At 49.6% G+C, this 20,792-nt stretch overlaps 11 non-coding genes and 1 pseudogene across 11 annotated transcripts; all 12 read left to right on the forward strand.

Moving 5' to 3' along the window:
* The first annotated feature begins 897 nt into the window (after positions 1-897).
* Positions 898-1,088, forward strand: LOC142276877 (U2 spliceosomal RNA). The gene has a single exon (XR_012740265.1). It is a non-coding gene; the product is annotated as a U2 spliceosomal RNA (small nuclear RNA).
* A 1,117-nt stretch (positions 1,089-2,205) lies between these two features.
* Positions 2,206-2,396, forward strand: LOC142276878 (U2 spliceosomal RNA). The gene has a single exon (XR_012740266.1). It is a non-coding gene; the product is annotated as a U2 spliceosomal RNA (small nuclear RNA).
* A 6,207-nt stretch (positions 2,397-8,603) lies between these two features.
* Positions 8,604-8,794, forward strand: LOC142276880 (U2 spliceosomal RNA). Its single transcript, XR_012740267.1, has one exon. It is a non-coding gene; the product is annotated as a U2 spliceosomal RNA (small nuclear RNA).
* A 1,117-nt stretch (positions 8,795-9,911) lies between these two features.
* Positions 9,912-10,102, forward strand: LOC142276881 (U2 spliceosomal RNA). Its single transcript, XR_012740268.1, has one exon. It is a non-coding gene; the product is annotated as a U2 spliceosomal RNA (small nuclear RNA).
* Positions 10,103-11,219: 1,117 nt separating this feature from the next.
* Positions 11,220-11,410, forward strand: LOC142276882 (U2 spliceosomal RNA). The gene has a single exon (XR_012740269.1). It is a non-coding gene; the product is annotated as a U2 spliceosomal RNA (small nuclear RNA).
* Positions 11,411-12,527: 1,117 nt separating this feature from the next.
* On the forward strand, positions 12,528-12,718 carry LOC142276883 (U2 spliceosomal RNA). Its single transcript, XR_012740270.1, has one exon. It is a non-coding gene; the product is annotated as a U2 spliceosomal RNA (small nuclear RNA).
* Positions 12,719-13,835: 1,117 nt separating this feature from the next.
* LOC142276885 (U2 spliceosomal RNA) lies at positions 13,836-14,026 on the forward strand. Its single transcript, XR_012740272.1, has one exon. It is a non-coding gene; the product is annotated as a U2 spliceosomal RNA (small nuclear RNA).
* Positions 14,027-15,143: 1,117 nt separating this feature from the next.
* LOC142276886 (U2 spliceosomal RNA) lies at positions 15,144-15,334 on the forward strand. The gene has a single exon (XR_012740273.1). It is a non-coding gene; the product is annotated as a U2 spliceosomal RNA (small nuclear RNA).
* A 1,117-nt stretch (positions 15,335-16,451) lies between these two features.
* On the forward strand, positions 16,452-16,642 carry LOC142276887 (U2 spliceosomal RNA). Its single transcript, XR_012740274.1, has one exon. It is a non-coding gene; the product is annotated as a U2 spliceosomal RNA (small nuclear RNA).
* Positions 16,643-17,759: 1,117 nt separating this feature from the next.
* LOC142276888 (U2 spliceosomal RNA) lies at positions 17,760-17,950 on the forward strand. The gene has a single exon (XR_012740275.1). It is a non-coding gene; the product is annotated as a U2 spliceosomal RNA (small nuclear RNA).
* A 1,117-nt stretch (positions 17,951-19,067) lies between these two features.
* LOC142277018 (U2 spliceosomal RNA) lies at positions 19,068-19,209 on the forward strand (annotated as a pseudogene).
* Positions 19,210-19,864: 655 nt separating this feature from the next.
* Positions 19,865-20,061, forward strand: LOC142276987 (U2 spliceosomal RNA). The gene has a single exon (XR_012740363.1). It is a non-coding gene; the product is annotated as a U2 spliceosomal RNA (small nuclear RNA).
* The last annotated feature ends 731 nt before the right edge of the window (positions 20,062-20,792 follow it).

Below are 20,792 nucleotides of genomic sequence, written 5' to 3' on the forward strand. Positions count from 1 at the left end.
TGGACAAAGTGGAGTCAGATGCTGCAGTGACCACAGGTGTGAGAGGATCTACAATTGGCATCTGGTGTTATCTCTCTGCTTCCACTCCAAATAAAGTTACCTGTTGTTACCTGAACGTCAAATACTAAGAATGGGCGGCCTATGAAAGAATTAGTACTTTCATTAAGTATACTAAACCGGCTAATTGGGAATAGACAAACTGTAAAAAGCCCTCTGAGAAAGCCCCTCTCTAACCTTTGTTAGTAAGCTTTTCTGTAGCCTGCCTGTTGATGTATTTTCGGTTTGAACAGTGCACAACATGAAGAGACGGAACACTGGCGGCTTGTCACAATGCCCCCCGATGACATCACAATAGCGCTGCTGCCTAGAAAACAAGCTGCGCAGAAGAAGTTGTTCTTTGGGTGGGAGGGTGGGCTAGTGGAAGGAGGGGGCAATCTCTTTTTTTCCCGGGTGGTAGGGGGATGACAGGAGAAGGGAAGCGGGTGGTGAGAAAGGTACAGAGGGCAGGGTTTGGGGGCTGGGAAGGAAAGGGAAAAGATTAGGGTTTGGGGATGATGAAAGGGCTTTCTACGGGTAAGGATGGCAAAGGGTGGCAGTGACGGAAAGTCAGGCAACCTGTCCTGTCCGTCTTTTTGTATCGTGAATTGGAAAGACTGCAAGGGGGAGGGGAGTTGCTTGCGCCCTAAAGGAGGAGTTATTCAGATTCATTGCAGTGGGCGGCGGCTGCAAAACGCACCATTCTTCTTGTTTTTGCTCTGCAAAGCAGCCTTTTCAAGGGTTGGCTTGGGTGACAAAATGTCTTGTGTAGGCGTGGGTTTGTCTCCCTCTCGCTCTCTCTCCCTAAGATGTGTCCGGCATAGGCCAGGGTGCCACTCGAGGCCCAAACCAATTCTGGTTATCGCTTCTCGGCCTTTTGGCTAAGATCAAGTGTAGTATCTGTTCTTATCAGTTTAATATCTGATACGTCCCCTATCTGGGGACCATATATTAAATGGATTTTTAGAACAGGGAGATGGAAAAAGAGCTTGCTCTGTCCACTCCACGCATTGACCTGGTATTGCAGTACCTCCAGGAACGGTGCACCCCTTCTTAACCCAGTTTCCAAAAGCAGAACTCGATTCACCTGATTCATATTAGCCCGATTAGCGAATTGAAATGAATTTTTATCTAACACACTTTTTACTTGCTTTATTCATCCAAATAGCAAACTCATCACCACTCAACTTCACCAACTCTGCTATGTCCCGTGCAGTATCTTGTTGTCAGTCTAATCTAGATCATGTGTAATTGAATGGAATAGATCCCTTTTGGACAAAGTGGAGTCAGATGCTGCAGTGACCACAGGTGTGAGAGGATCTACAATTGGCATCTGGTGTTATCTCTCTGCTTCCACTCCAAATAAAGTTACCTGTTGTTACCTGAACGTCAAATACTAAGAATGGGCGGCCTATGAAAGAATTAGTACTTTCATTAAGTATACTAAACCGGCTAATTGGGAATAGACAAACTGTAAAAAGCCCTCTGAGAAAGCCCCTCTCTAACCTTTGTTAGTAAGCTTTTCTGTAGCCTGCCTGTTGATGTATTTTCGGTTTGAACAGTGCACAACATGAAGAGACGGAACACTGGCGGCTTGTCACAATGCCCCCCGATGACATCACAATAGCGCTGCTGCCTAGAAAACAAGCTGCGCAGAAGAAGTTGTTCTTTGGGTGGGAGGGTGGGCTAGTGGAAGGAGGGGGCAATCTCTTTTTTTCCCGGGTGGTAGGGGGATGACAGGAGAAGGGAAGCGGGTGGTGAGAAAGGTACAGAGGGCAGGGTTTGGGGGCTGGGAAGGAAAGGGAAAAGATTAGGGTTTGGGGATGATGAAAGGGCTTTCTACGGGTAAGGATGGCAAAGGGTGGCAGTGACGGAAAGTCAGGCAACCTGTCCTGTCCGTCTTTTTGTATCGTGAATTGGAAAGACTGCAAGGGGGAGGGGAGTTGCTTGCGCCCTAAAGGAGGAGTTATTCAGATTCATTGCAGTGGGCGGCGGCTGCAAAACGCACCATTCTTCTTGTTTTTGCTCTGCAAAGCAGCCTTTTCAAGGGTTGGCTTGGGTGACAAAATGTCTTGTGTAGGCGTGGGTTTGTCTCCCTCTCGCTCTCTCTCCCTAAGATGTGTCCGGCATAGGCCAGGGTGCCACTCGAGGCCCAAACCAATTCTGGTTATCGCTTCTCGGCCTTTTGGCTAAGATCAAGTGTAGTATCTGTTCTTATCAGTTTAATATCTGATACGTCCCCTATCTGGGGACCATATATTAAATGGATTTTTAGAACAGGGAGATGGAAAAAGAGCTTGCTCTGTCCACTCCACGCATTGACCTGGTATTGCAGTACCTCCAGGAACGGTGCACCCCTTCTTAACCCAGTTTCCAAAAGCAGAACTCGATTCACCTGATTCATATTAGCCCGATTAGCGAATTGAAATGAATTTTTATCTAACACACTTTTTACTTGCTTTATTCATCCAAATAGCAAACTCATCACCACTCAACTTCACCAACTCTGCTATGTCCCGTGCAGTATCTTGTTGTCAGTCTAATCTAGATCATGTGTAATTGAATGGAATAGATCCCTTTTGGACAAAGTGGAGTCAGATGCTGCAGTGACCACAGGTGTGAGAGGATCTACAATTGGCATCTGGTGTTATCTCTCTGCTTCCACTCCAAATAAAGTTACCTGTTGTTACCTGAACGTCAAATACTAAGAATGGGCGGCCTATGAAAGAATTAGTACTTTCATTAAGTATACTAAACCGGCTAATTGGGAATAGACAAACTGTAAAAAGCCCTCTGAGAAAGCCCCTCTCTAACCTTTGTTAGTAAGCTTTTCTGTAGCCTGCCTGTTGATGTATTTTCGGTTTGAACAGTGCACAACATGAAGAGACGGAACACTGGCGGCTTGTCACAATGCCCCCCGATGACATCACAATAGCGCTGCTGCTGTGAAGCCCCACAGGTGTTGTATCAGTGCATACCTTCAGGGACTCCACGTAGCTGGTGCTGGTCACTGGTAGGAAATCTTCTGTTTTGATCGTGACGCCACTCTCAGTATTGCGGCCAGTAGGGACCGCCACTGCAGGTTGAGGGTCGCCTGGGGCTGATGGTGTGTGCAGTTAGATGTAGTAGCCTCCTGAGAGTGAGGCAAGCCCCAGGGCCCTGTGTAGGTTTGTAGTACCACAAGTCGCAGAATGACCACACAGGCAGGATGTCTTTCAGGGTTTTTACTCACTTCAGGTGGCAGGGTGAGTAACCCGGGCGTAGCTGGGATGAACCAGGTGGGAACCAGGTATCCTTCCGGCTGACTGTATGAGGGTGACTACAAACTCGCCTTCCTTAGCCCTTGGTGGTTTGGGGTGACCCCGACTTTGAGTCCCTATGGGGGTCACCCAGGGAAGATGCTCCAAGCCTCTCTCCCCTTCTTGTTTTGCCGTGTGCTTGTTCCCCGGGCCAGGCCACTCCAGCCTCTTGCCTCCTGTGACCTATGGGCCCTACTTGCGGTTACGTGGCTGCGGCTTTTGGTTGTTGTGGTGTGGGCTGTAAGAGCCCCACACCGGCAGGTTTAGCAGGGAAAGGTGAATCTATCCTCGCTTCGGGATCTGCCGCCCGGTTGGGCCTGGTGCTCTCTAGAAGTCTCCTTACTTCCCACTCCATGCACTCTCTAGCTGAAGCTGGCTTTCAGGCAGCACTTCTAGTTGACCGTTCTCCCCCGTCTGTAGTCACTGCGCGGGCGCTGTTAGACAGCATCAGCCCCACAGGTCTGCTCCTCACTGAGCCCTCTGGAGTTCTCTGCTCTAACTGACTCACTGCTCCTCCTCTCCTGTTCTTGCCTACGCCACCTAGCAACCAGACTCTCCACCACACCCCTTGAGAGGAGATGGAGGCTTTTAACCCCCTGCCACTATTCCAGTGGAGGTATAGGCTTTGCCCCCTCCTGGGATCCCCAGGGGTCCTCTCATGGGTACATGTGTGAGACCTGATCACTATGCGCCTGTGTTCCACACCCCTGTCAGCCTTCTGGATTACCTGTATTGTACTGTCCCCAGCATGGGTGCAGTACTCAGTGGTGCCTGACCAGGTCAGGGGCGCCACATTCCCCCTTAGTTATCACCAGCACGTCCTCGGGCTGCAAGACAACATTTTAAAATGCATAAAACATTAAAACATGTAAAACATTTAAAAGCACCAGGTATCAGACATCACCACCCTCCACCCACAAGTCCGTTAACCCACCCAAAACCCTCTCACGTTGGCCGCGGCTTCAGCCACTTCTGGCAGGATGTAGAGGCGGCTTACATGGGCTGGTGGTCTTCAGGGTATACCTGGCCTGGTGGATCCGCGCCTTCAGCCTCTTCTGGCAGGATGCAGAGGCGGCCTCCACAGTTGGTGCTGACCAGGTACCCTCTTTGTGATGGTGAGCCAAGGCCCCATAAACAGGCGTGCTCTCTGGTCGCAGGTGAGCCAAGGCCCTTTTCTACGGACGGGCCCCCCTGGTTGCAGACGAGCCAAGCCCCTAAACAGGCTGGACCTGGTGGTGGTGCCACTGGTGTAACTATTTACACTGCGAGAGTTTGTGGCTATAGCAAGTTCATAGCCTTAAAGTTTATTTCTCACAATAGTTTTTGTGGGCGCATTTCTTTAACGTTAACGTTGCAAACAAAACTTTCAAAACTTTAACTTCTGTACTTCTTTTCTGTACTTTACTTTACTCCTCTTTTTCACTAGGGCGAGGGCACGTTGGGCACTGGCACCTGTGACTTTCTTGCTCTTTGTCTCTTTCTTCATCTGTAGGATCTTTATCTTTCCGTTCTTGGTCTTCATCTGTTTCTACATCTGGTTCTTGATCTCTATCTTGTCTTTCTTGTCTTTCTTGTCTTTCTTGTCTTTCTTGTCTTTCTTGTTGCAGGGGATGGCTGTAAGGTTTGTTGGGACATAGCGTTACGCCCAAAGCATACAGTCCTCTTTCGCCTTGATGCAGGGTGAACTGAACGGAATCTCCCATCTTTAGATTTCTGCAAGGGTGTCCTCTTGGCAGATGAGCGTTCACATCTCTGCGGTTTACAAATATCCCTTCTTTTATTCCTGGTGCTACAATGAAGCCATAACCACTTTTCAAGTTGAAATCTTCCACTACGCCATAACACAGGGGTCCTCTAGCCTGGGCTTTGGACTCTCTCAACAAACGCTTCTCCTTCAGGTCTCTGGCGGTGACTGCTCTCTGTTCAGGAGACTGTGGTGCTGGAGCAAACTGTGTTCTTCTGCGCCGTGTCTTGCGGGCTGGATCCATGCCTGTGGGCTCCCAGGTGAAGCTCTTAGGCAGCTCTTCTTCTGCAGAGGGGGTCAGGTCCTCCTCGTCCCAGCGGGAGTATGGCAGCATTTCCGGCTCTGAATACACAACTGCTACTGGTGACACTGGAGTCGGAGTCAACCCTTCTGCTTCCTGGCCTCCTCTCCCCCTTAGTTCTTCCTGGCACTCCAGCTGTGGCAGTGCCGGGGATGGCTGCTCTTCGGCCGGCCCAGGTGAGGGACTCCTTGGTGTAGCTGCTGCAGGAGTTAGCAGGAGACTCTTTGGGGTATGCGGAGGGGGTATGTACTGGCTCACCAACCATTGTGGAAATTTGGCCTCCAGGTCAGCCTTCATCTGCCAATATGCAGGGTCTTCACCCACCGTGGGCTGCCTATCAGGAACCTCTGTGGACCGGGGAGCGGTGTCTGCTCTGGCCTTACAGGCCGGGGTAAATGCTGAGGTAGTCTTTTCTTGGCGGGCCGCGCCTGGCATGGCGGCGGCCTGGTCTTGGCGGGCCGCGCCCTGGATGGCGGCGGCCTGGTCTTGGCGGGCCGCGCCCTGGATGGCGGCGGCCTGGTCTTGGCGGGCCGCGCCTGGCATGGCGGCGGCCTGGATCAGTGTCGCTGTTGCAGGGGGCTCTGTGCAGGCTGGGCTGGACGTCGCTGCAGCAGTCTGGGCTTGGCGGGCCGCGCCCTGTATGGCGGCGGCCTGGTCTTGGCGGGCCGCGCCCAGGATGGCGGCGGCCTGGTCCTGGCGGGCCGGGCAGGGCATCGCTGCAGGGACTGGGTCTTGGTGGGCCGAGCAGGGCATCGCTGCAGGGACTGGGTCTTGGTGGGCCGAGCAGGGCATCGCTGCAGCCGCTGGGGCTTGGAGGGCCGCACCTGGCGTGGCTGCGGCCTGCTTCAGCGTCGCCGCACCGGACGCCTCTTCAGGGACCGCGGACGTGGCAGCAGGGGTCGGGGCACTTGCGCGGGCCGGGGCATCATTCGACTCACCCGTTGTTGGTAGCACTGGGGTCTGCGTCGTCGCCGTCCCGCCTGACACCCGGCGCGCAGCTCTCCCTTCATAGGCCCGAACCGCCGCGGTCATCTCCTGCAGTTCCATCCGTTCCTCCCGAATCTGCTCCACGACCCGGGTCTCCAGCCGGTTGCAAAACTGGGCCAGCTCTCGGTACCACCAGGCAGCGGAGCCTGGTTCTGGGTTCCTGCGGTCAGACGCCATTTCTTCTGCGCCGTCTTCTGCACGGTCTCCCAGCAGTGGACTCTTCGCTGCCTCCTGTAACAAGCTGTCCAGTTTCTGCTCTGCCTCTTTCAGCAGCTCCTCTCCCAGCAGCAGGCTTGTGGCTTCCTTTCCTTCCCGCCGTCTCTGGACGCTTCCACTCTCATAGCTGGCAAGGTCAGAACTCTGCAGGGGATCTCTGGGTAGCCACACCTCTTCGTGGGCGGTAACTTCTTCCAGCGCGGGCTGCTGTTGTTTTTCAGCGCGCTTTTCATGGTGGCAATATGGCGGCGCTTCCAATTTTTCAAGCGGACCGCCTAGGCACATGGTCACCTGTCTGAACAGGTCTAGTCCTTATCCTGTTCGTGACGCCAGATGTGAAGCCCCACAGGTGTTGTATCAGTGCATACCTTCAGGGACTCCACGTAGCTGGTGCTGGTCACTGGTAGGAAATCTTCTGTTTTGATCGTGACGCCACTCTCAGTATTGCGGCCAGTAGGGACCGCCACTGCAGGTTGAGGGTCGCCTGGGGCTGATGGTGTGTGCAGTTAGATGTAGTAGCCTCCTGAGAGTGAGGCAAGCCCCAGGGCCCTGTGTAGGTTTGTAGTACCACAAGTCGCAGAATGACCACACAGGCAGGATGTCTTTCAGGGTTTTTACTCACTTCAGGTGGCAGGGTGAGTAACCCGGGCGTAGCTGGGATGAACCAGGTGGGAACCAGGTATCCTTCCGGCTGACTGTATGAGGGTGACTACAAACTCGCCTTCCTTAGCCCTTGGTGGTTTGGGGTGACCCCGACTTTGAGTCCCTATGGGGGTCACCCAGGGAAGATGCTCCAAGCCTCTCTCCCCTTCTTGTTTTGCCGTGTGCTTGTTCCCCGGGCCAGGCCACTCCAGCCTCTTGCCTCCTGTGACCTATGGGCCCTACTTGCGGTTACGTGGCTGCGGCTTTTGGTTGTTGTGGTGTGGGCTGTAAGAGCCCCACACCGGCAGGTTTAGCAGGGAAAGGTGAATCTATCCTCGCTTCGGGATCTGCCGCCCGGTTGGGCCTGGTGCTCTCTAGAAGTCTCCTTACTTCCCACTCCGTGCACTCTCTAGCTGAAGCTGGCTTTCAGGCAGCACTTCTAGTTGACCGTTCTCCCCCGTCTGTAGTCACTGCGCGGGCGCTGTTAGACAGCATCAGCCCCACAGGTCTGCTCCTCACTGAGCCCTCTGGAGTTCTCTGCTCTAACTGACTCACTGCTCCTCCTCTCCTGTTCTTGCCTACGCCACCTAGCAACCAGACTCTCCACCACACCCCTTGAGAGGAGATGGAGGCTTTTAACCCCCTGCCACTATTCCAGTGGAGGTATAGGCTTTGCCCCCTCCTGGGATCCCCAGGGGTCCTCTCATGGGTACATGTGTGAGACCTGATCACTATGCGCCTGTGTTCCACACCCCTGTCAGCCTTCTGGATTACCTGTATTGTACTGTCCCCAGCATGGGTGCAGTACTCAGTGGTGCCTGACCAGGTCAGGGGCGCCACACTGCCTAGAAAACAAGCTGCGCAGAAGAAGTTGTTCTTTGGGTGGGAGGGTGGGCTAGTGGAAGGAGGGGGCAATCTCTTTTTTTCCCGGGTGGTAGGGGGATGACAGAAGAAGGGAAGCGGGTGGTGAGAAAGGTACAGAGGGCAGGGTTTGGGGGCTGGGAAGGAAAGGGAAAAGATTAGGGTTTGGGGATGATGAAAGGGCTTTCTACGGGTAAGGATGGCAAAGGGTGGCAGTGACGGAAAGTCAGGCAACCTGTCCTGTCCGTCTTTTTGTATCGTGAATTGGAAAGACTGCAAGGGGGAGGGGAGTTGCTTGCGCCCTAAAGGAGGAGTTATTCAGATTCATTGCAGTGGGCGGCGGCTGCAAAACGCACCATTCTTCTTGTTTTTGCTCTGCAAAGCAGCCTTTTCAAGGGTTGGCTTGGGTGACAAAATGTCTTGTGTAGGCGTGGGTTTGTCTCCCTCTCGCTCTCTCTCCCTAAGATGTGTCCGGCATAGGCCAGGGTGCCACTCGAGGCCCAAACCAATTCTGGTTATCGCTTCTCGGCCTTTTGGCTAAGATCAAGTGTAGTATCTGTTCTTATCAGTTTAATATCTGATACGTCCCCTATCTGGGGACCATATATTAAATGGATTTTTAGAACAGGGAGATGGAAAAAGAGCTTGCTCTGTCCACTCCACGCATTGACCTGGTATTGCAGTACCTCCAGGAACGGTGCACCCCTTCTTAACCCAGTTTCCAAAAGCAGAACTCGATTCACCTGATTCATATTAGCCCGATTAGCGAATTGAAATGAATTTTTATCTAACACACTTTTTACTTGCTTTATTCATCCAAATAGCAAACTCATCACCACTCAACTTCACCAACTCTGCTATGTCCCGTGCAGTATCTTGTTGTCAGTCTAATCTAGATCATGTGTAATTGAATGGAATAGATCCCTTTTGGACAAAGTGGAGTCAGATGCTGCAGTGACCACAGGTGTGAGAGGATCTACAATTGGCATCTGGTGTTATCTCTCTGCTTCCACTCCAAATAAAGTTACCTGTTGTTACCTGAACGTCAAATACTAAGAATGGGCGGCCTATGAAAGAATTAGTACTTTCATTAAGTATACTAAACCGGCTAATTGGGAATAGACAAACTGTAAAAAGCCCTCTGAGAAAGCCCCTCTCTAACCTTTGTTAGTAAGCTTTTCTGTAGCCTGCCTGTTGATGTATTTTCGGTTTGAACAGTGCACAACATGAAGAGACGGAACACTGGCGGCTTGTCACAATGCCCCCCGATGACATCACAATAGCGCTGCTGCCTAGAAAACAAGCTGCGCAGAAGAAGTTGTTCTTTGGGTGGGAGGGTGGGCTAGTGGAAGGAGGGGGCAATCTCTTTTTTTCCCGGGTGGTAGGGGGATGACAGGAGAAGGGAAGCGGGTGGTGAGAAAGGTACAGAGGGCAGGGTTTGGGGGCTGGGAAGGAAAGGGAAAAGATTAGGGTTTGGGGATGATGAAAGGGCTTTCTACGGGTAAGGATGGCAAAGGGTGGCAGTGACGGAAAGTCAGGCAACCTGTCCTGTCCGTCTTTTTGTATCGTGAATTGGAAAGACTGCAAGGGGGAGGGGAGTTGCTTGCGCCCTAAAGGAGGAGTTATTCAGATTCATTGCAGTGGGCGGCGGCTGCAAAACGCACCATTCTTCTTGTTTTTGCTCTGCAAAGCAGCCTTTTCAAGGGTTGGCTTGGGTGACAAAATGTCTTGTGTAGGCGTGGGTTTGTCTCCCTCTCGCTCTCTCTCCCTAAGATGTGTCCGGCATAGGCCAGGGTGCCACTCGAGGCCCAAACCAATTCTGGTTATCGCTTCTCGGCCTTTTGGCTAAGATCAAGTGTAGTATCTGTTCTTATCAGTTTAATATCTGATACGTCCCCTATCTGGGGACCATATATTAAATGGATTTTTAGAACAGGGAGATGGAAAAAGAGCTTGCTCTGTCCACTCCACGCATTGACCTGGTATTGCAGTACCTCCAGGAACGGTGCACCCCTTCTTAACCCAGTTTCCAAAAGCAGAACTCGATTCACCTGATTCATATTAGCCCGATTAGCGAATTGAAATGAATTTTTATCTAACACACTTTTTACTTGCTTTATTCATCCAAATAGCAAACTCATCACCACTCAACTTCACCAACTCTGCTATGTCCCGTGCAGTATCTTGTTGTCAGTCTAATCTAGATCATGTGTAATTGAATGGAATAGATCCCTTTTGGACAAAGTGGAGTCAGATGCTGCAGTGACCACAGGTGTGAGAGGATCTACAATTGGCATCTGGTGTTATCTCTCTGCTTCCACTCCAAATAAAGTTACCTGTTGTTACCTGAACGTCAAATACTAAGAATGGGCGGCCTATGAAAGAATTAGTACTTTCATTAAGTATACTAAACCGGCTAATTGGGAATAGACAAACTGTAAAAAGCCCTCTGAGAAAGCCCCTCTCTAACCTTTGTTAGTAAGCTTTTCTGTAGCCTGCCTGTTGATGTATTTTCGGTTTGAACAGTGCACAACATGAAGAGACGGAACACTGGCGGCTTGTCACAATGCCCCCCGATGACATCACAATAGCGCTGCTGCCTAGAAAACAAGCTGCGCAGAAGAAGTTGTTCTTTGGGTGGGAGGGTGGGCTAGTGGAAGGAGGGGGCAATCTCTTTTTTTCCCGGGTGGTAGGGGGATGACAGGAGAAGGGAAGCGGGTGGTGAGAAAGGTACAGAGGGCAGGGTTTGGGGGCTGGGAAGGAAAGGGAAAAGATTAGGGTTTGGGGATGATGAAAGGGCTTTCTACGGGTAAGGATGGCAAAGGGTGGCAGTGACGGAAAGTCAGGCAACCTGTCCTGTCCGTCTTTTTGTATCGTGAATTGGAAAGACTGCAAGGGGGAGGGGAGTTGCTTGCGCCCTAAAGGAGGAGTTATTCAGATTCATTGCAGTGGGCGGCGGCTGCAAAACGCACCATTCTTCTTGTTTTTGCTCTGCAAAGCAGCCTTTTCAAGGGTTGGCTTGGGTGACAAAATGTCTTGTGTAGGCGTGGGTTTGTCTCCCTCTCGCTCTCTCTCCCTAAGATGTGTCCGGCATAGGCCAGGGTGCCACTCGAGGCCCAAACCAATTCTGGTTATCGCTTCTCGGCCTTTTGGCTAAGATCAAGTGTAGTATCTGTTCTTATCAGTTTAATATCTGATACGTCCCCTATCTGGGGACCATATATTAAATGGATTTTTAGAACAGGGAGATGGAAAAAGAGCTTGCTCTGTCCACTCCACGCATTGACCTGGTATTGCAGTACCTCCAGGAACGGTGCACCCCTTCTTAACCCAGTTTCCAAAAGCAGAACTCGATTCACCTGATTCATATTAGCCCGATTAGCGAATTGAAATGAATTTTTATCTAACACACTTTTTACTTGCTTTATTCATCCAAATAGCAAACTCATCACCACTCAACTTCACCAACTCTGCTATGTCCCGTGCAGTATCTTGTTGTCAGTCTAATCTAGATCATGTGTAATTGAATGGAATAGATCCCTTTTGGACAAAGTGGAGTCAGATGCTGCAGTGACCACAGGTGTGAGAGGATCTACAATTGGCATCTGGTGTTATCTCTCTGCTTCCACTCCAAATAAAGTTACCTGTTGTTACCTGAACGTCAAATACTAAGAATGGGCGGCCTATGAAAGAATTAGTACTTTCATTAAGTATACTAAACCGGCTAATTGGGAATAGACAAACTGTAAAAAGCCCTCTGAGAAAGCCCCTCTCTAACCTTTGTTAGTAAGCTTTTCTGTAGCCTGCCTGTTGATGTATTTTCGGTTTGAACAGTGCACAACATGAAGAGACGGAACACTGGCGGCTTGTCACAATGCCCCCCGATGACATCACAATAGCGCTGCTGCCTAGAAAACAAGCTGCGCAGAAGAAGTTGTTCTTTGGGTGGGAGGGTGGGCTAGTGGAAGGAGGGGGCAATCTCTTTTTTTCCCGGGTGGTAGGGGGATGACAGGAGAAGGGAAGCGGGTGGTGAGAAAGGTACAGAGGGCAGGGTTTGGGGGCTGGGAAGGAAAGGGAAAAGATTAGGGTTTGGGGATGATGAAAGGGCTTTCTACGGGTAAGGATGGCAAAGGGTGGCAGTGACGGAAAGTCAGGCAACCTGTCCTGTCCGTCTTTTTGTATCGTGAATTGGAAAGACTGCAAGGGGGAGGGGAGTTGCTTGCGCCCTAAAGGAGGAGTTATTCAGATTCATTGCAGTGGGCGGCGGCTGCAAAACGCACCATTCTTCTTGTTTTTGCTCTGCAAAGCAGCCTTTTCAAGGGTTGGCTTGGGTGACAAAATGTCTTGTGTAGGCGTGGGTTTGTCTCCCTCTCGCTCTCTCTCCCTAAGATGTGTCCGGCATAGGCCAGGGTGCCACTCGAGGCCCAAACCAATTCTGGTTATCGCTTCTCGGCCTTTTGGCTAAGATCAAGTGTAGTATCTGTTCTTATCAGTTTAATATCTGATACGTCCCCTATCTGGGGACCATATATTAAATGGATTTTTAGAACAGGGAGATGGAAAAAGAGCTTGCTCTGTCCACTCCACGCATTGACCTGGTATTGCAGTACCTCCAGGAACGGTGCACCCCTTCTTAACCCAGTTTCCAAAAGCAGAACTCGATTCACCTGATTCATATTAGCCCGATTAGCGAATTGAAATGAATTTTTATCTAACACACTTTTTACTTGCTTTATTCATCCAAATAGCAAACTCATCACCACTCAACTTCACCAACTCTGCTATGTCCCGTGCAGTATCTTGTTGTCAGTCTAATCTAGATCATGTGTAATTGAATGGAATAGATCCCTTTTGGACAAAGTGGAGTCAGATGCTGCAGTGACCACAGGTGTGAGAGGATCTACAATTGGCATCTGGTGTTATCTCTCTGCTTCCACTCCAAATAAAGTTACCTGTTGTTACCTGAACGTCAAATACTAAGAATGGGCGGCCTATGAAAGAATTAGTACTTTCATTAAGTATACTAAACCGGCTAATTGGGAATAGACAAACTGTAAAAAGCCCTCTGAGAAAGCCCCTCTCTAACCTTTGTTAGTAAGCTTTTCTGTAGCCTGCCTGTTGATGTATTTTCGGTTTGAACAGTGCACAACATGAAGAGACGGAACACTGGCGGCTTGTCACAATGCCCCCCGATGACATCACAATAGCGCTGCTGCCTAGAAAACAAGCTGCGCAGAAGAAGTTGTTCTTTGGGTGGGAGGGTGGGCTAGTGGAAGGAGGGGGCAATCTCTTTTTTTCCCGGGTGGTAGGGGGATGACAGGAGAAGGGAAGCGGGTGGTGAGAAAGGTACAGAGGGCAGGGTTTGGGGGCTGGGAAGGAAAGGGAAAAGATTAGGGTTTGGGGATGATGAAAGGGCTTTCTACGGGTAAGGATGGCAAAGGGTGGCAGTGACGGAAAGTCAGGCAACCTGTCCTGTCCGTCTTTTTGTATCGTGAATTGGAAAGACTGCAAGGGGGAGGGGAGTTGCTTGCGCCCTAAAGGAGGAGTTATTCAGATTCATTGCAGTGGGCGGCGGCTGCAAAACGCACCATTCTTCTTGTTTTTGCTCTGCAAAGCAGCCTTTTCAAGGGTTGGCTTGGGTGACAAAATGTCTTGTGTAGGCGTGGGTTTGTCTCCCTCTCGCTCTCTCTCCCTAAGATGTGTCCGGCATAGGCCAGGGTGCCACTCGAGGCCCAAACCAATTCTGGTTATCGCTTCTCGGCCTTTTGGCTAAGATCAAGTGTAGTATCTGTTCTTATCAGTTTAATATCTGATACGTCCCCTATCTGGGGACCATATATTAAATGGATTTTTAGAACAGGGAGATGGAAAAAGAGCTTGCTCTGTCCACTCCACGCATTGACCTGGTATTGCAGTACCTCCAGGAACGGTGCACCCCTTCTTAACCCAGTTTCCAAAAGCAGAACTCGATTCACCTGATTCATATTAGCCCGATTAGCGAATTGAAATGAATTTTTATCTAACACACTTTTTACTTGCTTTATTCATCCAAATAGCAAACTCATCACCACTCAACTTCACCAACTCTGCTATGTCCCGTGCAGTATCTTGTTGTCAGTCTAATCTAGATCATGTGTAATTGAATGGAATAGATCCCTTTTGGACAAAGTGGAGTCAGATGCTGCAGTGACCACAGGTGTGAGAGGATCTACAATTGGCATCTGGTGTTATCTCTCTGCTTCCACTCCAAATAAAGTTACCTGTTGTTACCTGAACGTCAAATACTAAGAATGGGCGGCCTATGAAAGAATTAGTACTTTCATTAAGTATACTAAACCGGCTAATTGGGAATAGACAAACTGTAAAAAGCCCTCTGAGAAAGCCCCTCTCTAACCTTTGTTAGTAAGCTTTTCTGTAGCCTGCCTGTTGATGTATTTTCGGTTTGAACAGTGCACAACATGAAGAGACGGAACACTGGCGGCTTGTCACAATGCCCCCCGATGACATCACAATAGCGCTGCTGCCTAGAAAACAAGCTGCGCAGAAGAAGTTGTTCTTTGGGTGGGAGGGTGGGCTAGTGGAAGGAGGGGGCAATCTCTTTTTTTCCCGGGTGGTAGGGGGATGACAGGAGAAGGGAAGCGGGTGGTGAGAAAGGTACAGAGGGCAGGGTTTGGGGGCTGGGAAGGAAAGGGAAAAGATTAGGGTTTGGGGATGATGAAAGGGCTTTCTACGGGTAAGGATGGCAAAGGGTGGCAGTGACGGAAAGTCAGGCAACCTGTCCTGTCCGTCTTTTTGTATCGTGAATTGGAAAGACTGCAAGGGGGAGGGGAGTTGCTTGCGCCCTAAAGGAGGAGTTATTCAGATTCATTGCAGTGGGCGGCGGCTGCAAAACGCACCATTCTTCTTGTTTTTGCTCTGCAAAGCAGCCTTTTCAAGGGTTGGCTTGGGTGACAAAATGTCTTGTGTAGGCGTGGGTTTGTCTCCCTCTCGCTCTCTCTCCCTAAGATGTGTCCGGCATAGGCCAGGGTGCCACTCGAGGCCCAAACCAATTCTGGTTATCGCTTCTCGGCCTTTTGGCTAAGATCAAGTGTAGTATCTGTTCTTATCAGTTTAATATCTGATACGTCCCCTATCTGGGGACCATATATTAAATGGATTTTTAGAACAGGGAGATGGAAAAAGAGCTTGCTCTGTCCACTCCACGCATTGACCTGGTATTGCAGTACCTCCAGGAACGGTGCACCCCTTCTTAACCCAGTTTCCAAAAGCAGAACTCGATTCACCTGATTCATATTAGCCCGATTAGCGAATTGAAATGAATTTTTATCTAACACACTTTTTACTTGCTTTATTCATCCAAATAGCAAACTCATCACCACTCAACTTCACCAACTCTGCTATGTCCCGTGCAGTATCTTGTTGTCAGTCTAATCTAGATCATGTGTAATTGAATGGAATAGATCCCTTTTGGACAAAGTGGAGTCAGATGCTGCAGTGACCACAGGTGTGAGAGGATCTACAATTGGCATCTGGTGTTATCTCTCTGCTTCCACTCCAAATAAAGTTACCTGTTGTTACCTGAACGTCAAATACTAAGAATGGGCGGCCTATGAAAGAATTAGTACTTTCATTAAGTATACTAAACCGGCTAATTGGGAATAGACAAACTGTAAAAAGCCCTCTGAGAAAGCCCCTCTCTAACCTTTGTTAGTAAGCTTTTCTGTAGCCTGCCTGTTGATGTATTTTCGGTTTGAACAGTGCACAACATGAAGAGACGGAACACTGGCGGCTTGTCACAATGCCCCCCGATGACATCACAATAGCGCTGCTGCCTAGAAAACAAGCTGCGCAGAAGAAGTTGTTCTTTGGGTGGGAGGGTGGGCTAGTGGAAGGAGGGGGCAATCTCTTTTTTTCCCGGGTGGTAGGGGGATGACAGGAGAAGGGAAGCGGGTGGTGAGAAAGGTACAGAGGGCAGGGTTTGGGGGCTGGGAAGGAAAGGGAAAAGATTAGGGTTTGGGGATGATGAAAGGGCTTTCTACGGGTAAGGATGGCAAAGGGTGGCAGTGACGGAAAGTCAGGCAACCTGTCCTGTCCGTCTTTTTGTATCGTGAATTGGAAAGACTGCAAGGGGGAGGGGAGTTGCTTGCGCCCTAAAGGAGGAGTTATTCAGATTCATTGCAGTGGGCGGCGGCTGCAAAACGCACCATTCTTCTTGTTTTTGCTCTGCAAAGCAGCCTTTTCAAGGGTTGGCTTGGGTGACAAAATGTCTTGTGTAGGCGTGGGTTTGTCTCCCTCTCGCTCTCTCTCCCTAAGATGTGTCCGGCATAGGCCAGGGTGCCACTCGAGGCCCAAACCAATTCTGGTTATCGCTTCTCGGCCTTTTGGCTAAGATCAAGTGTAGTATCTGTTCTTATCAGTTTAATATCTGATACGTCCCCTATCTGGGGACCATATATTAAATGGATTTTTAGAACAGGGAGATGGAAAAAGAGCTTGCTCTGTCCACTCCACGCATTGACCTGGTATTGCAGTACCTCCAGGAACGGTGCACCCCTTCTTAACCCAGTTTCCAAAAGCAGAACTCGATTCACCTGATTCATATTAGCCCGATTAGCGAATTGAAATGAATTTTTATCTAACACACTTTTTACTTGCTTTATTCATCCAAATAGCAAACTCATCACCACTCAACTTCACCAACTCTGCTATGTCCCGTGCAGTATCTTGTTGTCAGTCTAATCTAGATCATGTGTAATTGAATGGAATAGATCCCTTTTGGACAAAGTGGAGTCAGATGCTGCAGTGACCACAGGTGTGAGAGGATCTACAATTGGCATCTGGTGTTATCTCTCTGCTTCCACTCCAAATAAAGTTACCTGTTGTTACCTGAACGTCAAATACTAAGAATGGGCGGCCTATGAAAGAATTAGTACTTTCATTAAGTATACTAAACCGGCTAATTGGGAATAGACAAACTGTAAAAAGCCCTCTGAGAAAGCCCCTCTCTAACCTTTGTTAGTAAGCTTTTCTGTAGCCTGCCTGTTGATGTATTTTCGGTTTGAACAGTGCACAACATGAAGAGACGGAACACTGGCGGCTTGTCACAATGCCCCCCGATGACATCACAATAGCGCTGCTGCCTAGAAAACAAGCTGCGCAGAAGAAGTTGTTCTTTGGGTGGGAGGGTGGGCTAGTGGAAGGAGGGGGCAATCTCTTTTTTTCCCGGGTGGTAGGGGGATGACAGGAGAAGGGAAGCGGGTGGTGAGAAAGGTACAGAGGGCAGGGTTTGGGGGCTGGGAAGGAAAGGGAAAAGATTAGGGTTTGGGGATGATGAAAGGGCTTTCTACGGGTAAGGATGGCAAAGGGTGGCAGTGACGGAAAGTCAGGCAACCTGTCCTGTCCGTCTTTTTGTATCGTGAATTGGAAAGACTGCAAGGGGGAGGGGAGTTGCTTGCGCCCTAAAGGAGGAGTTATTCAGATTCATTGCAGTGGGCGGCGGCTGCAAAACGCACCATTCTTCTTGTTTTTGCTCTGCAAAGCAGCCTTTTCAAGTGTTGGCTTGGGTGACAAAATGTCTTGTGTAGGCGTGGGTTTGTCTCCCTCTCGCTCTCTCTCCCTAAGATGTGTCCGGCATAGGCCAGGGTGCCACTCGAGGCCCAAACCAATTCTGGTTATCGCTTCTCGGCCTTTTGGCTAAGATCAAGTGTAGTATCTGTTCTTATCAGTTTAATATCTGATACGTCCCCTATCTGGGGACCATATATTAAATGGATTTTTAGAACAGGGAGATGGAAAAAGAGCTTGCTCTGTCCACTCCACGCATTGACCTGGTATTGCAGTACCTCCAGGAACGGTGCACCCCTTCTTAACCCAGTTTCCAAAAGCAGAACTCGATTCACCTGATTCATATTAGCCCGATTAGCGAATTGAAATGAATTTTTATCTAACACACTTTTTACTTGCTTTATTCATCCAAATAGCAAACTCATCACCACTCAACTTCACCAACTCTGCTATGTCCCGTGCAGTATCTTGTTGTCAGTCTAATCTAGATCATGTGTAATTGAATGGAATAGATCCCTTTTGGACAAAGTGGAGTCAGATGCTGCAGTGACCACAGGTGTGAGAGGATCTACAATTGGCATCTGGTGTTATCTCTCTGCTTCCACTCCAAATAAAGTTACCTGTTGTTACCTGAACGTCAAATACTAAGAATGGGCGGCCTATGAAAGAATTAGTACTTTCATTAAGTATACTAAACCGGCTAATTGGGAATAGACAAACTGTAAAAAGCCCTCTGAGAAAGCCCCTCTCTAACCTTTGTTAGTAAGCTTTTCTGTAGCCTGCCTGTTGATGTATTTTCGGTTTGAACAGTGCACAACATGAAGAGACGGAACACTGGCGGCTTGTCACAATGCCCCCCGATGACATCACAATAGCGCTGCTGCCTAGAAAACAAGCTGCGCAGAAGAAGTTGTTCTTTGGGTGGGAGGGTGGGCTAGTGGAAGGAGGGGGCAATCTCTTTTTTTCCCGGGTGGTAGGGGGATGACAGGAGAAGGGAAGCGGGTGGTGAGAAAGGTACAGAGGGCAGGGTTTGGGGGCTGGGAAGGAAAGGGAAAAGATTAGGGTTTGGGGATGATGAAAGGGCTTTCTACGGGTAAGGATGGCAAAGGGTGGCAGTGACGGAAAGTCAGGCAACCTGTCCTGTCCGTCTTTTTGTATCGTGAATTGGAAAGACTGCAAGGGGGAGGGGAGTTGCTTGCGCCCTAAAGGAGGAGTTATTCAGATTCATTGCAGTGGGCGGCGGCTGCAAAACGCACCATTCTTCTTGTTTTTGCTCTGCAAAGCAGCCTTTTCAAGGGTTGGCTTGGGTGACAAAATGTCTTGTGTAGGCGTGGGTTTGTCTCCCTCTCGCTCTCTCTCCCTAAGATGTGTCCGGCATAGGCCAGGGTGCCACTCGAGGCCCAAACCAATTCTGGTTATCGCTTCTCGGCCTTTTGGCTAAGATCAAGTGTAGTATCGTTCGAAAAGGTGGTTTAAGGCTCCGGCCACCTTAGTACAATGATGCAATGCACACTGGAAGGTTGCGCTTGTTAGTACTTTGGGAGGATAGTATATCCATCTAGAGGAAACCATGGCCCTACCAGGATCGAGGCTATTAGACTGAGTAAGTGTGGGGGTTATGGTGCAATGTGCCCCAGGAATGGACACCCTGGAGGGAGTCTGAACTTGCTAGGTTGGGACCCTGGTAAGCCTCAGACTCTGTCGCACGCCGCGCCTTGCCTATTCATACTTTCCAAGCATATTGCCCTATCCCGGCCTTCTGGCTAAGAAGGGAAATTTTTATAATCCCGGTCGGAGGTCCGGTCAGCTTTGGGCTGAGAAACCAACACCCGGTTGGAGGTCCGGGTCAGCTTTGGCTGAGAAACCAACACCCGGTTGGAGGTCCGGTTAGCCTTGGGCTGAGAAACCAACACCCGGTTGGAGGTCCGGTCAGCCTTGGGCTGAGAAACCAACACCGGTTGACGGTCCGGGCAGTCTCGGCTGCGAAACCAACGACTAGTAGCTCCCTACTCCACTTGGGTAAGATGCCTCGGTGGACGCTGGGAGCAACAACAAGGCTCAACCAGGCTTCGGCTTGGGGGAGCACCGAAGATCCCTGACCCTCGCTGTGGCCTTCTGGCTCGGAGGGACGGGGTTGATTTTTGGGGATCCTCTTCTCACGGAGGGGTCCACACGAATCCTAGCCTTTGCACTGTTTTTGGTGTGACTTCGGTCATGCATTTTTGCGGTGCTTTGGAAAGCTTCATTAAATCAAAAAATCTGTTCTTATCAGTTTAATATCTGATACGTCCCCTATCTGGGGACCATATATTAAATGGATTTTTAGAACAGGGAGATGGAAAAAGAGCTTGCTCTGTCCACTCCACGCATTGACCTGGTATTGCAGTACCTCCAGGAACGGTGCACCCCTTCTTAACCCAGTTTCCAAAAGCAGAACTCGATTCACCTGATTCATATTAGCCCGATTAGCGAATTGAAATGAATTTTTATCTAACACACTTTTTACTTGCTTTATTCATCCAAATAGCAAACTCATCACCACTCAACTTCACCAACTCTGCTATGTCCCGTGCAGTATCTTGTTGTCAGTCTAATCTAGATCATGTGTAATTGAATGGAATAGATCCCTTTTGGACAAAGTGGAGTCAGATGCTGCAGTGACCACAGGTGTGAGAGGATCTACAATTGGCATCTGGTGTTATCTCTCTGCTTCCACTCCAAATAAAGTTACCTGTTGTTACCTGAACGTCAAATACTAAGAATGGGCGGCCTATGAAAGAATTAGTACTTTCATTAAGTATACTAAACCGGCTAATTGGGAATAGACAAACTGTAAAAAGCCCTCTGAGAAAGCCCCTCTCTAACCTTTGTTAGTAAGCTTTTCTGTAGCCTGCCTGTTGATGTATTTTCGGTTTGAACAGTGCACAACATGAAGAGACGGAACACTGGCGGCTTGTCACAATGCCCCCCGATGACATCACAATAGCGCTGCTGCCTAGAAAACAAGCTGCGCAGAAGAAGTTGTTCTTTGTGTGGGAGGGTGGGCTAGTGGAAGGAGGGGGCAATCTCTTTTTTTCCCGGGTGGTAGGGGGATGACAGGAGAAGGGAAGCGGGTGGTGAGAAAGGTACAGAGGGCAGGGTT

The sequence above is a fragment of the Anomaloglossus baeobatrachus genome, unplaced genomic scaffold, assembly GCF_048569485.1.
Source record: "Anomaloglossus baeobatrachus isolate aAnoBae1 unplaced genomic scaffold, aAnoBae1.hap1 Scaffold_404, whole genome shotgun sequence".
In the NCBI taxonomy this organism is placed as follows: domain Eukaryota; kingdom Metazoa; phylum Chordata; class Amphibia; order Anura; family Aromobatidae; genus Anomaloglossus; species Anomaloglossus baeobatrachus.